A 16,159-nucleotide genomic window follows, 5' to 3' on the forward strand; every position below is an offset into this window, starting at 1 on the left:
TACTAAATAACATACCAACTCTTCTGTTTCTCTCAGAGCCAATTTCCTTTTATTCAGCTCCCTCATTAAAGTCAGCAACAAATAAGTAGGTATAGCAATAATAAGGCTAAGTTTATCTTGTTTCCTCCACTCCCTTTTCTCACTGTATTACTAAGACTTGGAACAATAACAGGATGCCGGGATGCAGGATGGGAAAAGGCTGACTCCCAGCTGGAAAACCTTGGTGACTGGAGAGCTGAACACTCCCAGTATTGCTTAACGAGAAGAGAAGTGGATTTCTCTATTTGATCTTCATTTTCTGTATACTGCTTAATATTTTGGGATACTGTTGATTTTAGTTTGCCTGATTTGGGAACAAACCGAAGCTCTACCAACTCTGTCTCAGGTAAGGGATAAACAGTATTTGCTGTCCTTCAGCTATGAAGTTCATTTCAAAGGTTTTTTACCTCCACCAAAAATCTCTTCTAATGTCTTAAATAATTTAAGAAATACCAGCAGACAGGCTATGAATGTTATACATATCCGCAGAATCCTTTGGGCCTAACATTGATGCCACTTAAACCAAATTAAGTGCAGACAACAGCAGAGCTGTTTACAATTCACGCTGGAAGAGGAAAATCTCTGGCTTTCTTGGGCTATACCACAATATTCCTAGATTGTTTAAAAGAAGAGACATTTTATGCTTTTTTGTAGTTCTGTTTTGTAATATTTAGATTATGTTGCCGATGGTCATTCATAATGGAAAAGGGACAGAAATTATACTGCAAATTGCACCTGTACACCCTTTAGGAAAGGATTTCACTTGCAGCGTGGACAGTTACAGGCTTAGTACTGTTTTGAGTGAGCAGGTGTAGGCTATGCTATGATTTGATGCAATATGTTTTATCAAAGTGGGGTTTGACGGGTTGACTTGGTATCTGTCTTTAAGATGCTATGGCTTTATTGTGACCAATGCCAAGAGGAGGTGAAAGCCACCATGTATATTAGCCAGCTTTGGCATATCTCTCGGGCTAAGAGATTTTTTTAAGGCTTAGAGGGAGTTTACATAAACACATCAGTGACTTGGTCTCCTAAATCTCAAGTTTAAAGTGGCCCAGGTACTTTAGCACCCTAACCCTGGACTACCAGGTTTTACAGCCCCTGTTCTAAAAGACCAGCCATTCTTATTTCAGAAGTTTCTTGATCTCAGTGGTCCAAAAAGAACCATTTTTTCTGACGAGGTATTTTATGAGCAGTGGCTTGATACAAAAAGTTGATTGAAAAGGCTTTTATCTTATCCTAAAGATAGTGTAGCAAGTCCCTGAGCTGTACAGTTTGCAGAGACAAAGTTTGCTGTACAGCTTGCAGAGACAAAGCATTTATGCATAAGAGATGAACTGATACTGCTTTTTCTATAAGAACTCTATTCTGCAATAGCGGGACTGTCCTGACAACAGTACCTTACCGTGCTGGTTGTCACGCTGTAATAAAGATAAAGGAAGGAAAGAAATGCAAGGAAAAAAGATCTGGAAGAAGATGAATTTCTGTGAGAAAATCTGTTCCATTCTTAGCTACCGAAAACATTGAAAGTTGGTTGCTGCACTTAACAAAGGTATAGTTAATCAATGTGTCCCTGCCTCTACTGATTATAAATCATTATATCAGCGTCTGTAAAAGCATACAGTATTATAGATGTTCATGTAAGAAAAAATATTAGACAAAAGCAAGGATACTCCTATGATTTACAAAACCTTCTCATCTTAGGTTAATTTGTGCCTTGTAACAACAAGCAATATACCAGAAACAAATCACAGAAATGCTGACTTGCAATTTATCTGCAGTATCTCCAGGAGTTACTTTTTATCCTTAAATAAAGGGTGACCAACAGGAGAAAAGGACACAGGATTAATTTAGCATATGAAAGCCTTAGAATAGTACAGTATACTGTAGAGAAGAATGTGAAGTTACAAACAATAAAACAAATTCATTTGAAAGCAAAAGATAAACTCAATTAACAAATCAATCAAACCTGGGCTTTATTTTTCAGAGTGCTACAGCTGCACTGCATTGCAACAAGAAGTATTTGCCGAAGCTTTGCTCTTTAATATAAGATCATAAAACTGTTTCTTAAACATTTTAAAACAAATGCTAGAACTGAAATTATGCCATGAAATAGCTACACGTCACTCAGCAATCTGCAGCTTGCAGAGGACTAGATGCAGGCTCAGTGCTAAATAGGCAGCTTAGGCAGAGAAAGTTGCACCCAAACAGTTAACAGGTTTGTTGCCAGGTTTGCTTCACATCCTGCCTCTGTTGAGTGAAACAGAACTGAAAACAGGATATAGGTAAAAATCACTGGGCATGGTTTAGAAGCTCCTCTGATTTAGAGCACTTACGAAACAAAGGACTGCGCTGTGCATCCGTAAATCAATTACTTCAATTAATATTTCAAATGAAAAATAGAAAAACTTTTTTAAAATTCTTTTTTCCTGTTGGGGTACATGGCTTAAACCAGGCCAGCTAATACTTTATATTTTCTAAAAAAGCAGAAGTTCACAGAATAGAGGTAACAGATTATTTCTAGCAGCTGAGCTTTCTGTAAGGAATCTTCACGGTTATTTTTGTCATGCATTCATAACTCCGGTTTTTGCCCAGGTTCTAGAAGTTTAATTCAGAGGTTCAAATATTAGTGCCAAGAAGAAAATAAGAGGTTCTCTGTCTTCGTGAGAAATTTGTTGGCCATGAAAATATTTTGGTGTATTTTTTTGTAAAACAAATGTCTTTCCCTTTGTTATCCTTGTGGGTTTACAAATCAAAAATCCCTCAAAGTTTAGCCCTGACATGACTGCTTTCCCTTCTACCCTAGAACACAGCAGACAGCAATTATTTGTGTAAACTGCAGATTTGCTAGGACAGAGAGATGCCCAGCTCACAATCACTAAGGTAAAACAATTCCCCACACATGCCTTTGAAGAGCTGATCAGAATTTGCACTAGGAGAACAGACCTTAGCAAATCCAGAGCTGGATACTAGTTTGATCCATGATGAGAGCTTGCTTGATCCATCTGTGGACTTCAGTTCAGCACCCTACTCCATTCGAAGGGCCTGTGCAGGCATATTTCCACTGCAAACACAGAAAGCAGACAACACTCTGGTGCCATAGTCATGATCAGGAGCCACCATTTTTGCTGCCAAGAAACTTGCAGGCATCCTGCTCCAGGGCCCGTCCTCAGCACAAGTACCAAACCCACTGCAAACCCAGGAATCCCACCAACAGGACTAACGCTAGGAATAATGATGTGCAAAATGAATGCACATCACTCACCAACCCATGTGCCACCCACCTCCTAAATTCTGCAATGAGTCTGATCTTGAAATACAAAAAAAAACCCCAAAAATTGTGAAGAACCTGTTTACAGTTCTTCAGTCCAAGAATACAAATTAGCCCTTTCATTCAATGAGAACCTGAGCTTCACTCATCTTGATCTGAATTTAAAATTTGTCAATAAGCATGGAACTAGCTATATTTTGAATGTAAGATTTTGCTGAATATTTTAAGTAAGTTCTCTCTGTAACATACTTCTGAGATGGATGTTATTTGTGCCATGAGTCTACTTTGTACATATGCTGCTATAAACATCTGTTGGGCAGGCAGTGAGAAGACTTGAGGCCCAGCCCTCCTACGTGCTAGTTAAAGCCCATGGATGTTCACAGGAACAGAAATAGTTCAAGAGCTGTGTTTTCCAGGGCTGGGTAAAAGACAGAGGAAGGGCAGAGGGGAAACTTATCCACCCATTGCAGGCGTTCACATTGCCTACACTTTCGGTACTCCGAGTATATCCGAGTAAGGATTTACAATCAGTAAACCAGAAAGAGTCAAGCAAGTGGATGGACACTCTGGCAGACTTTTCTCCAGACAAGTATTTTAGTATGAGATAGACAGCAAAACTGTCTTACAAAAGATTAGGAGCTGTATGTGAAAGCGTTATCAATTATCATCCATGAAAGGGTTCAAAACTTATAGTGAAAAATGACTGATATTTTAGAGAAAAGGCAAGCATGGTTACCTGGGACACACTGCAGAAATTGTACAGGACCTTTCCAAAAGACCAGTGGAGAGGAAAGAGTATTCTTCTGCCCTAACATTGTTATTTGAAATGCAAGGAGTTACAGAGCACCACCATAGTTAGAGGTACACCAAAAGCAGAAATGTTTTAAATTCTTCATTTTTCAAAATCCAGAGAGGTCAGTTTTATTGTCCCAGTCTAGTTGTCATCAAAACCCTCCTGTTCCTGTGGGATTTCACCACCATCCTCTGCCAAAACTTTAGGAGAAAGAGCCCTCTGTTTCTATTACACACTCTTTTAAAAAGCCTACTATCAGTCTCCACAAACTACCAATAGCCCATCTGGCTTTGCCCCCACTGAAGTCATCCATTTCTCTGCATCCTCCTCTCTCCCCAAGCCCACCAGCAACATCTGGAATGGTCCTCCTGACACCCAGCAAAGTTCACAGGGCGCAAGGTGGGTTATCGGCAGCACACACAGGCCCTTGTCCTTATTGTGTTTGACAGTGTAAAGGGAAATTCCACTTCCACAGTATGTCTGGAGGATACAATTGAATTCCTTCTCCTATCTTTGTCCACATTTCTAAGCAATGCTTTGGTAGGGTCAGTCTTCCTTTTCCCCTTCCTTTTATGATGCCATCTGCTATGAATTTGCGTTCTGGAAATCCTCTAGGAGTCCAAAGTCTACCTTACAGCATACTGCTTGAAGAGACTAAGCTGCCCTCATGCAAATGATAGGAAATCCTGTCATTGATAGGAATTGTTCCTGTGATAGGTTCAGCTTCACTGGCAGAATTTCCACTGGCACAGTTTTAGGTTAGCTTCTCCATTCTTTTTGTGGGATACTCCCTCCCCCTACCTCCAGTCCTAGACCTGAATTCAGAGGAGATTTGCATTACCTTACTGGCTTTTATTGTCATTATCTTTCAGATATATATGATCTGTCTGGAAGAGAACCTGTTTACTCACGCTAGGGTTAGACCAACCAATCAATACTACTACTAAGGTATCAGACTTTTCACCACCTAACCTCTGAATCCAAACCTATAATGAAATAGTATATATTGTCTATTTGCTCAGTACTGTTAGTTTAGGTTTTTAGGCTGTCATTAAAACATAAACAAATACTGCTACATTATGCAAATTTTAGTATCATACAGATTACCAATGCACTCCACCTAAAACAGCACAGAAATTAAGAAGCGAGGGCAGAAAGTAGAAAGCACAAAAATCAGGAATGATTTTTCTAATGGGTTCATTTTACAAAGACAATAATGTGAACTTGACAGTGACAAAGCTAGTGCAGAGCCCTATCATCTGTAGCACCATTTAACAAACACATTTGCTTTGAACATTAGATTTGCCAGCAGCAGCCTTGGTAAAAGTTTAGGATTAAAATAGACACTGAATCCTTCAGTAATTGCACTTGGACATGACTTAAGAAGGAAGGAAGGAAGGAAGGGGCACATTTCTTTTTGGAACATATTGCGTCATTCTCCTGCTGTGAAATGGTAAGCTGTATTACCTGCCTTATATGGATTGATCTTCAGCTTCTTTAAATGAAGAGAAAGCCTTCATTCACACAAGAAAGGGGTTTTCAGTGGCCGTGATTAAAATACGAGCTGTGGGAGAAATAAATGTTCCACTTACACAGCCACTAACTACGGAGAAAAAAAAATTCCCACCTCAGCTTAAGAAGTATCTCCAGCTGTGTTTTGAATTCAGGCAGCAAACCCAGAAGTGTAGCACTGCTGTGAGTAAGAACTTCCCAAACAGTCAGGTTACTTTAAAGCCATCAGCTCCCGGGGGGATGCAGGCTGCTCCCCAGTGCTCACTGCACTGAGCCCCAACAGGCAAGCAGCAGCAGCCACCAGCCTAGATCCTGGGCGCTGGCTTGAGAAGACCTGTGAGCAGAGATGTCCTCAGGTCAGCCAGCTGAAAGCCCCCAGCTCTCACTTTTATCACTTTCACAAAAACTTCTTACCACATGTAAACAAAAGCATGTCCTGCCTTGAAACAGGGTCACTCCTGCAGTCATGTCTTACATGTTGAACTAGCACCTACTATGGTTGCAATCTGTTTCATGAAGCAAGCTCTCCTTAGGAACCTTGCAGGTTCTCTCATTGCCTCTGGACTGGGGTTGTAAAATTCATCAGACTAATGACCTGCTTAAGCCAGTGAATAGATAATGGAGCAAAACACAACACAACACTGTGTTAAATCACAATCACTCCCCCATGGAAACAAATCCATACAAAAAAAAAGTCTAGCTCTAAAAAAAGTCACAAAACTTACAACAGCTTTCCTCATCTTTTTAAGCTTCCCTGTGTCTGAGGCCTGAATTTTCAGGCCCTCCAGCTTCCTTTTATCAGCAGTGTAAGCTGGAAATTTGCTTCCCTAGTTTTATTTTGATTTGCAGATGAGATTTTTCTGACAAGAGCTAAGCTATAAGTAAAAATATTGAAAGGCTTATTGTAAATTCGTAAGAGCAGTAATAATATCATTTGTATCATCTCACAACACATGGAGATTGTAACAATGGAAATGTTCCACGAAAAGACTGTAACTATAGGGATGGGCAGAAAAGGTCTTAAAGTTAATTAAGCCCGGTCTGGAAGTCTAGTTGAATAAGGGCAGGAAATAGAGAAGAATGAACTGACATTTGAATCAGACATTTTAAAAAGGGAGAAAAATACTGAATACTAATTACCAAACAAAACATATCCAGACACACCCTGGTTTTTTAGCCTCTTGCCCAGCCAGAAAACAAGAGATTTATGTATATGTACATGCTTTCTCTATCTGCCACAAAATTAATTTTCAGAGGAAATACTAATGCATTCAGTTACCCAGTAGAATAACCTGGACAAAGGAATCAGAACACACAGCCAGTTAAACATGATTTCTCTGCTTCAGATTACTGTTAGCACAATAAATATCAATTACTGTGACCTGTGCATGATGCTTGTGCTAGAGACAGATACTTTTGCTCTTGAGCTTTTGTTGAAGGAAAATGTCAAAAAAATCTTATCTGCTGTAAACACAGCTACATTGTACTTTAGAAAAAAAAATCACATTTATTCAATGCAGTTCCTCAAAGGATGGGGACTTTTCCTTAATTCAAGCTACTCAGTTGGAGCTCCATGCTAGGAAGCCTCTCTGATATTAAGGCTTTATCTGGAAACAAAGGGGAAGTGGAAAAAGCTTTTTAATACATTATTCTCAAAGTGTACCTTATTTTGTTTCAGCTTGGCCAAACATTTAGTGACAGCTTCGGCTAATCTCTGTGTACAGCAGAGCTAACCAGGGGGCAGTATCAAAACAGATCAATTCTGAAATGTGCACACAATTTATTGTAGGAAAAAAAGCTTCTGGTTAGAGATGCTTGAGAAATCTTTTTAGTGATCACAAACACCTCCAATATACCCGAACTGTTCCACTTCTGCACTGGAATGAGCCAAATAATTTTTGGAGGATTCCCTTGTCCCCCTCTCAACCAAGCCCCCGCTCCCCAAAAATCAAGTAACGCTGTCTGAGTGTGGGAGGTGCTGGGGATGAGGGAGGCTCAGTGCTGAGACACCTGCACCTCTGTCTCTCCTACCAGAGCCACCATGGTTTGGGCTAAGCAAAAGGAAAATGGCTCAAAGCAAGCGAGAAAGAAGCTGGATCTACAGCTGTGTAAATATGCCACTGAGACTGACAGAGCCTCAATCATTCTTCAAAGTCAATGAGACCCTTTGCAGGGGAGTCAAACTACTTTTTGGATACAAGGAAGAGAACAAGTTCTTTGCCTGTCTGTAACACTGGCACTTCATCACTATTTTCAGCATCTGTCTTTATCAATAATTAATCTGGATGGGAGATATTTCCCTCTTAGCTTTATATTTTGGACAAAGAATTCATAGGGGAAAATGTTTGCAGTTCCAAACTGTACATGCAGGGTTTATCCCACTCATCTTATTAGCTCACTTCAGAACAGAAGGGCTGTGTTTAATGCAAAGTTAACCCCCCAAAAGAGCTCAGATTTCAACAGCATTTGGCAACTGTCATCAAAAGATGTGTGGCCAAGAACAAATTTTCTGTCATTTAATTGTTAGTTTCACCCCTGCAACACCTACAAAGCGAATAAATCATACTAGTCATAGGTACTATGAGCTTCCTGTTTTTAAAAAATGGAACGCTCTAAATCAACAGAGCACAGAACCTGTATGACATGATGGTGATGAGGTGATAACATTCTGTACCAACACCCAAACTCTGCTTGTGGGTTTGAGCATACTCACTAAACACCAGAATACTCCTGCTCCTTAGGAGTCATTCAGCCCTCATATACATGCTCCCAAAGCTCAGAAGCTGTAAAGGGCTATAGGAGAGTAGCTTATGACCTTAAACTCAACTACAAGAAAGCCAAAATATTCTGTTTATGAAAACATATTTATTTGTTATGAAACAGTGTCAAATTGGCTTAATAATTTAATCACAGATGAGCTTCGAAGTATTTTAGTGGCTGGGTTTATACTGGGCACTGTGCTTAAGCACATTTTATCCCTTGTTATATTTTGTACTAACATATTTGTATGTGAAATAAAAGGCTTTATGCATGGAAAGACTGGACAATACCACTTGCTTCTTCTTTAAAGCACTCTAATCCATTTTGAGGTCACTTCAGGGAAAGTGTAGTAAAGAATTATATGACTAGCAGTTCAGCCAGAGTAAGAACTCTTAAGCAGCACCAAAACATATATATTTCAGTGCTTCAGGTACTGTATCTGTTCAGTTTCAAATTGGTTATCATCAGCTCCCAAGTATCTCTACAGCCTCTGTGATAACAAATAATATTATGGTGAAAAATGAGTGAAGACATTGATTCCGTACCTGGCATGATACATGATCTGCATGCTGAGAGTGTGAAATGAGGAATATTCTTAAAACTCACCTAATGATTCAGTGTGGGTCTGATAGACCTTCATATGCATTTCTCTCCTGGGCAAGGTAGAAGGCCAGCAGTTTTACTAATACTGGTGGATTACTTGCTAGACATATCAGGATGCTCATATGAAAGGAAAACAGTCATCCATTAAAACAACAATTAGACTGTATAACTGATCTGATGAGGAGAAAGTCAGTGCTCTTGCTCATTTTAATGATTTCAAAGTATCTTTTTACCTTCATCACATATGTCATCCTCACAACAGCAAATAACCCTCACTTAAACAATGCACTGTCATGTCAACAACAGAAGTGATTCAAGAATTATTAATTTATCTAGTCCAAAAATAATGCTTCCTTAAAGTCCATGAAGAGACCAGCCCAGTAACTAAAACATGTATTTAATTTGCTTCTCAATTATCAGATTTGCAAGTAAGAAATTCACATAAAAACCAGGTCACTATAGATTGATAGAAAAATGATTTAATTAAATATTAGAATAGAAATCATAGCTTGTGCACATGAAACACAAAAGCAGTCCCTCTTGGTTGGATAACTTCACTATGTAAGATTTTTGAGATGCTGCATAAAAAAAACACCTAGCTTCTCCTCAACCTATGTGGACGTTGCATACTTTTGTACATACTATACAGGCACATAGAAATACAGTCACGTTTTATTAGATCATGTATGGGACTCATTTCACAAACAGAAATGTTTCAGATCCCCAGACGTATTTAAATTAACACTATCCACAAAAGGCTACCAGTCCCCAGAGAACACAGAACAACTAGGCACAATCTACCAGCCCATCTCTTCCAAATTTTCCCAGAAAAATATATTGTTTGAGGTTTTCTTGAATTCTAACAGAAGCCAAGTTCAGAGCTGATTCTGAACTGTACAGGTATTACGTACAATCAAGATATAAGCCAAACAAATGTGTATTTGTGAACAGGAAATTGAATCTGAACCTACACCAGCAACACACATTCAATAGTTTTATAACTAATCCATTCTTTATCAGATAGGAGTCATGTAGGAATGTAGACAGCACTCTCCAAACTGCAAACATGTTTTTGTAAGTTTTTGGAAAATACACATTTAGATAATGTTAACTAGAAATTGAGAGAAATCAACAGCAGTTAAATGTCCTCCTACCTTTGAGATTTTGGGCCTTGGTGCTTGACCGTCCAATAGACTTGCCTCTGAACTCTCAACTAAATCAGCATTTATCAGTGAAGGATTTTTGTGAGCCAAAGTGAGATCATGATTATGTCTTGCACACCCAGCTAACCGGCAGTAAATGTTATGAGTCTACTGATACAGTTATCAGGATACCTTTGAAGGTTAGTGCTGTAAGGAACAGTGTTTGAGCTGAAGTAGCACCACCAACAAAATTATTTCCCTGTTTGTCCCGGAGGTCATGCCTGTATATAATGGGTCAGATTCAGAGCAATTCACAGCCAAGATGGACAAGAGCACGAAGCACAATATTTCTGGCCTACTATGATGGCTGACTGCATCTGTAGTACTGCACTATTCATAGATTACAATAAGCAAAGCCTGCTATAGGCTAGTCTTTCCCCACTCACGCCAACATTTTTATTTTTGTTAATCTACCCAGCTAAAATATTATCAGGCACATCACTGATGTAAAACAAACTACAGTAAAGTCAGGAGAATTTACTGATGCAAGATCAGATCCTGCACCTGACTCATCCTGCTTCTCTTCCAGATCTGTGATGAGGTGACTTCTAGCAAACAAACTGCAAATCTATACATCCCTTTTCCATAAAAGCTTCTTGGCAAGGAACAAAGGAGATCTTTGTGACCTCTTACAACTTTCTTCCTCACTCATTTCTCTAAAATCATTCTGTTTTCAGCAAATGTCTTCTTAGACCATACATCTCTCATTTTCAGTTCACACTCAGCCTTTTCATATGCCCTTCTCTCAGTATTTACTGCAGCATATTACTTTAATCCTGAAGTCAGCAAGTCACTTGCTAAAATGCAAGCAGGGGTTTCAGGAAGCTCTGGGAGGACATTCAGGTAGATTTCATTACTGCTGCTCACCCGTCTTCAGTGCAGAAGCTCTCACTCACTAGCTTGGAGGGTGGCTTTGTTTCTTTTTTTTAAAAAAAAAAAAAAAAAGAAAAAGCCAAACAAGTGCTTGCCTACCCATTTTTAGCCAGTTTTGTATCTGAGGTAACAGAAAGACAGAGACCAATTTGGCTGCCTGCTTTCCACCAGTCAATGAATCTTTAACGTATACATAGTAAGTATTTATAGATCTTTTATAAGCAAATTTCTTCATCTCTGAAAGAGGCATCTGTCCTGGCTGAGGACTCCATCCACCCATGAGATGAAGTTGTATTTTGTATCATACAGGAGAAAATTTTCTGGTGAGTTGAACAGACAGGGGAAAAAATCATTAATACATTTTCCCCAGACCTACTAGAAACTTGGAACTGAAATCACAAAGAACTTTCCGATTAGAATTATTCTCTCTTTCCAAAAATATGAGGAGCCAAAACCAGAGCCAGAAACAGAAGTGCTGAGTTATCTCCTCAGCTATATTGATATACAGGGCTGCAGCACCAACACCAAGAACCTAACAGCACCAAATGCAGGCAAGAGTGCTCTCACAATACTGAGTGACATGTGGGGGTTTTTTTAAGTAAAAAGCTTAGTTAAGATATTGCTGAAGTGGCTATTCATTCAAAGGTACTATCACAAGTATAAAATGTCATTCTACAATCAGCTTTCAGGCAGGCATTTGCACTCCGGATTGTTTAGTCATCAAAGTGGCTATTTACTCAAAAGTACTATCATGCATATAAAAAGTCATTTTATAATCAGTTTTCAGGTAGGCATTTGCACTCCAGACTGTTTAGTCATCAGTGGAAACCACTTCTCAGATGCATAAAATCGACATAAGGACAATCAAAAACATAATACCAGTAGTCAGGCACTAGGCCCATTTAAATCAGCTCAATAATCTGGAAACGAAAAAGCAGCACTGTGTTCTCAGGAAAGGCCCATTTTAAAATGAATCATTGTACACTGTTGAGGACATGTGACAAGACAGCTTTAATAAGAAATAAGAGAAACACTGAGTAACCACCCGAAACAATTATATCTGAAAATGCAACAAAAAAATGATTGCTCCAAGTCAAATGTTGCACAATTTACTTAGTTTTTTTAAGTGATGTTACTAAAGTTTGAAGACCTGCCCTAGTTCCAGTTCTCACTGTAGTCACTATGTGCCCTCAACTTTTCTCACATTGTAAGCCCAAGGGAGCAAAGGAGGATCACCGTTTTGTAACTTAGAAGCCAAGCAGAAACTGGAGTGAAGGTAACATTATACCTATGTGATTACTTTGCTGCCATGTTTCTCTGGGTTTGTTAGAAGCTAATTAGAGCAATTCTTGTCTGACTATGAGGTGAAGAAACTGGGAGAACAAAATTTGAGACTGTTGTTACTCCACTGTCAGGAGATAGCAAACACATTTAAGTCCTCTGTGCTTCAAATGCACCTTTTGAAAGGGATCTTGCTTTTTATCTAGCTGCAGTACTTTCCACAGAGAAATGAGGAGGCTTTATCAATTCATGTTTGCACAGCCGTTTAAGGTCCCTGAAAGGCAGCATTAAGTATTGGTAAGACTATTTTCTTTTAGTAATGTTTTGCCTGCTTACCAAAACTACAAGCATTGCAAAGAAAAAGATAATTTATCCCCCTCCTGTGTTTGGTATGTTACCTTTCTATTTCTTAATGCTCACTGCATTCACACATTTACCTTTGGTCTTAAACATCATACAGATGAGAAATTAATGTTAAAAATGGATTCTGTATGGCAGGGTTGTTCAGGGTCATTTTGTTACTTGACATTGGGTCAGATTCTGCTCTCTTTATATCTATCATGGCTTCATTGAGCATAGTAATTTTGGAGATGTTTAGATGGTGTATCAAAGTAAATTTTTTGCATCTGAAAAAAAATTTTGAAGTGTGGTCTACTGTGTACTGTAGGGTTTAATCCACTGCAAATTCAACAGAACTTTTTGCAAAGAGCTACTTAGGAATACTGGGAAGGGTGCACCAGACAGGAGGGCGAAAGATAGTCAAAAAATACTGATTAAACTAAACTAAAAGTACTTATTAAACTAAACTGAAGCTATCCAAAGACAACTTTCCTGAAAAAACTTTCGTGAAGAATGTTTTCTTAGTTTTCTTTCTCTTTTAGCCCAGCCAGCATGTCCCCACAGGCACACACCCATCCCAGCACCCGGGACACCGCAGGGCCGGGGCCCACAGCCACAGCAAGGACAGGTTAAGCTGAGCAAACGCCCTCCTTCAAGATCCATATTTCTCCCAATTGATTGAATACAGTATTTCAGATATTTAGTATTCCTCTACATTTACATGGCTGCAGGCATGACAGCTGAGGTTTGATTAATAACCAGAAACAGCAAAATTTCCAGTACTGTGGAATGGAATAGATTATGTCCTATAGTATTGATTTATTAGTAATTTTGTTAATATTTTCTGCTTTGATGAAACTCTCATTTTTGCATGGGATTTTTCATTTTCATTTACATTGTTCAGATTCCAACCAAGATACTGTAAGTAAAAATAATCATTAAGTTTCCAGCTCAATCATCAATAATAATTTTGTTTCCAGCTCTTCTGACAATCAGGTATGCAAATTATCTGAACAATATGGACACAAACCTTTTAAAACGTCTTTCTCTTCTGGTGTATGATAGCCACTTCAAGCAAACTTCTCTCTTAGGATGTTCCGTATCACTATTTCTAGCACTATTTCTGTTTTTTAGATGCTGAAAAACAAAAATTCTCAAAGATTAGCATAAGACTTTAGTCCGATCAACCAGAAAAATACATCATTTCGGCTACAACTGTCTCCTCATTTACCAAAGTCTCCATACAGAAACCTGGTTTAACTTCTATTTAACATGCAAGCATAGAACAAATCTCTTTGCTAACTAAACTAACCTCACATAAGCATTAATATACATTTTTAAAGTGAGAAGTAAACCATATAAGAGGCAAATACCAGAAAAAAAACCCCACAAATATTCATAAGAATATTTCATCAAATATGTTTTCATTACATGGAGACCTTATTTATATTAGCTGCTCATCAACCTTACAGTTGATTACTTACCAAAACAACTTGTAAAATGCAAACTTTTAATTAATACAGTATTGTCTGTATCTCCACCTGACTTTTTTTTAATAATTATTCCCAATCTGCAAGAAGAAACTACACCGTACGAGTCATGTGTCCCATAAATCAGTTCGAATACCAGAATTTCTCAGCTAACTGTCTATAGTACCCTGCAGACCAAGAGTTATTTCCTAAAATAATTCAACACATAAAATGAATAATGTTGGTGGAAAAACCCATCATTGCTGAAAGAAAATTTAAGAGCAAAGCAAGAAACTTAGCCATTTGAATAAACCATTCCCCTGCTAACTTTAAGGGACATTTATGGTCCCTGCTTAAATTGAAAAAAGTTTGTATGTGCTGCCAAAGAAGAGTATTCTTAAATATTGTGATGAAATTCAGCTACGGATTCAACAGCAATGGACTTCCAGCTGCCTAATGAAAAGCTTGCATGGTATCATAGAGGATGTCTTCTCAGAGCCAGACTGCCCTATGGAGCAATGCACATCAAATGTCCCTAAAAAAGACAAAGCAAAGTGCTCGAGTGTGCAGTGTTACTTCTACCAAAATGAGAAATTTTGAAAGATGCCGAAGACAAAGCAGAAGTCATTTTTTGCAAGAGGCTCTTCTATCTCAGTCTGTGTTTGACCTACGGTGCATACCAGCGGGCAGACCAAATCCACCAAATTGCTCACAAAGGAACTGTTAACTTATCAAGGAGGCTGGACTAGTATTAACAAGGAATCCACTAATGAGGAGTTACAGGAAGTGAAGCCACCTCAAAATCTAAGAACAGAAAGATGGATCTGCTGAGTGGAAGGGGTAGCTTAAGTTTCAGCTGAAATGTGCATATATTTAAAAAGATTCAGTCTAGCACTTTCTGTATTAATGACCAAGCTTTCAAACAAGGCCTGAACTGTGAAACACATACAGGCCACCTACTTCAAAGGAGAGTTTGCATTTGCTGCATGGATCCTCAGGAATAATCAGGATATTACCACAGTCCCAGAGTTCCTATACAGATAAACTGTACGCTCATTATGAATTTGAGCCTTCAATTTCCGATAAGCAGTGCCCCTGTATGAGGATACCAAAAGTCCCAGAGTTGCTGTTGCTAGTAATCATTCCCAGCAACAGGAAGAGAAGTACCCTGAGGAGTTTGACATGGCAGGCTCCGAATTGAGCGTTAATAAACTGAGAGGCAAATACTAGGAAAACGTTACTGGGAAGACACAAAATTTCTCTTTACAAAGTAGATTTATACTGAGACCAGTATGCTTTAGTGGAGATTTAAGTTAAAAATGCTTTCTTGCAAGGATGTTTGTAAATGTATCACTTCCAGTGAAACAAATGGCAACTGAAGCGGGCAGTATTGTCCTCAGTTTTCCCAACTAATTTCTTCATTACAGCAGTACAGATGTTCCCTGTACCAGAGCAACAAGAGAAAATGACTTTTTAAACACTACAGTCTGTTTTTTCCAAAACTATAGCCTCTACTAGTTGACGTTAACCAACTGGTTTCCTTTGGTTATCATGTTTTGTAATTTTCTGAATAAAAGACAGACCTATGCAATCACAACAGAATCACATCAACGCCTTCCAGTTTCTAGTTGTAGAATGTTCACGTACACAAATAAAACAAAGCAAAACAACTAAATCTTGCTCATTTTTCTAAAAATATTTGGAGTCAAAGTAAGCGCATAAAATACAAAAAACTAGCTAAATAAAAATTTTATATGAATTCATAAAACTGTATAAAACACAGCTTAGCTCTTAAAAAGCAACTTCAAAGCCACCTTATTTGGTCATTTTCTACACAATCACGAAGAAGAACGAATGTTCCTCAGCTTATGTACAACCATGTAGAAGAGAGAAAAGTACAGGAAAGCAAAATTTCATGGTAAATAAAATCTTTTTACTGACAATGATGCTGCACCATGGGATAACACTGATTGCCTAGTTACCAAAGAGTAATTTTGGAAATGTCTCAGCACCTTCC

The 16,159-nt window shown here is 38.5% G+C and overlaps 1 protein-coding gene across 1 annotated transcript in view; it reads left to right on the forward strand.

The window, feature by feature from the left end:
• Window positions 1-321: 321 nt before the first annotated feature.
• Window positions 322-16,159, forward strand: part of LOC104082515 (cadherin-5 {ECO:0000250|UniProtKB:P33151}-like) — a gene marked incomplete at its 3' end in the record, with an annotated part of 20,901 nt that continues 5,063 nt past the window's right edge. The window contains exon 1 of the mRNA XM_009585660.1: window positions 322-385. The remainder of the gene's footprint in view (window positions 386-16,159) is intronic.

The sequence above is a fragment of the Fulmarus glacialis genome, unplaced genomic scaffold (genome assembly GCF_000690835.1).
Source record: "Fulmarus glacialis isolate BGI_N327 unplaced genomic scaffold, ASM69083v1 scaffold31329, whole genome shotgun sequence".
Lineage (NCBI taxonomy): Eukaryota > Metazoa > Chordata > Aves > Procellariiformes > Procellariidae > Fulmarus > Fulmarus glacialis.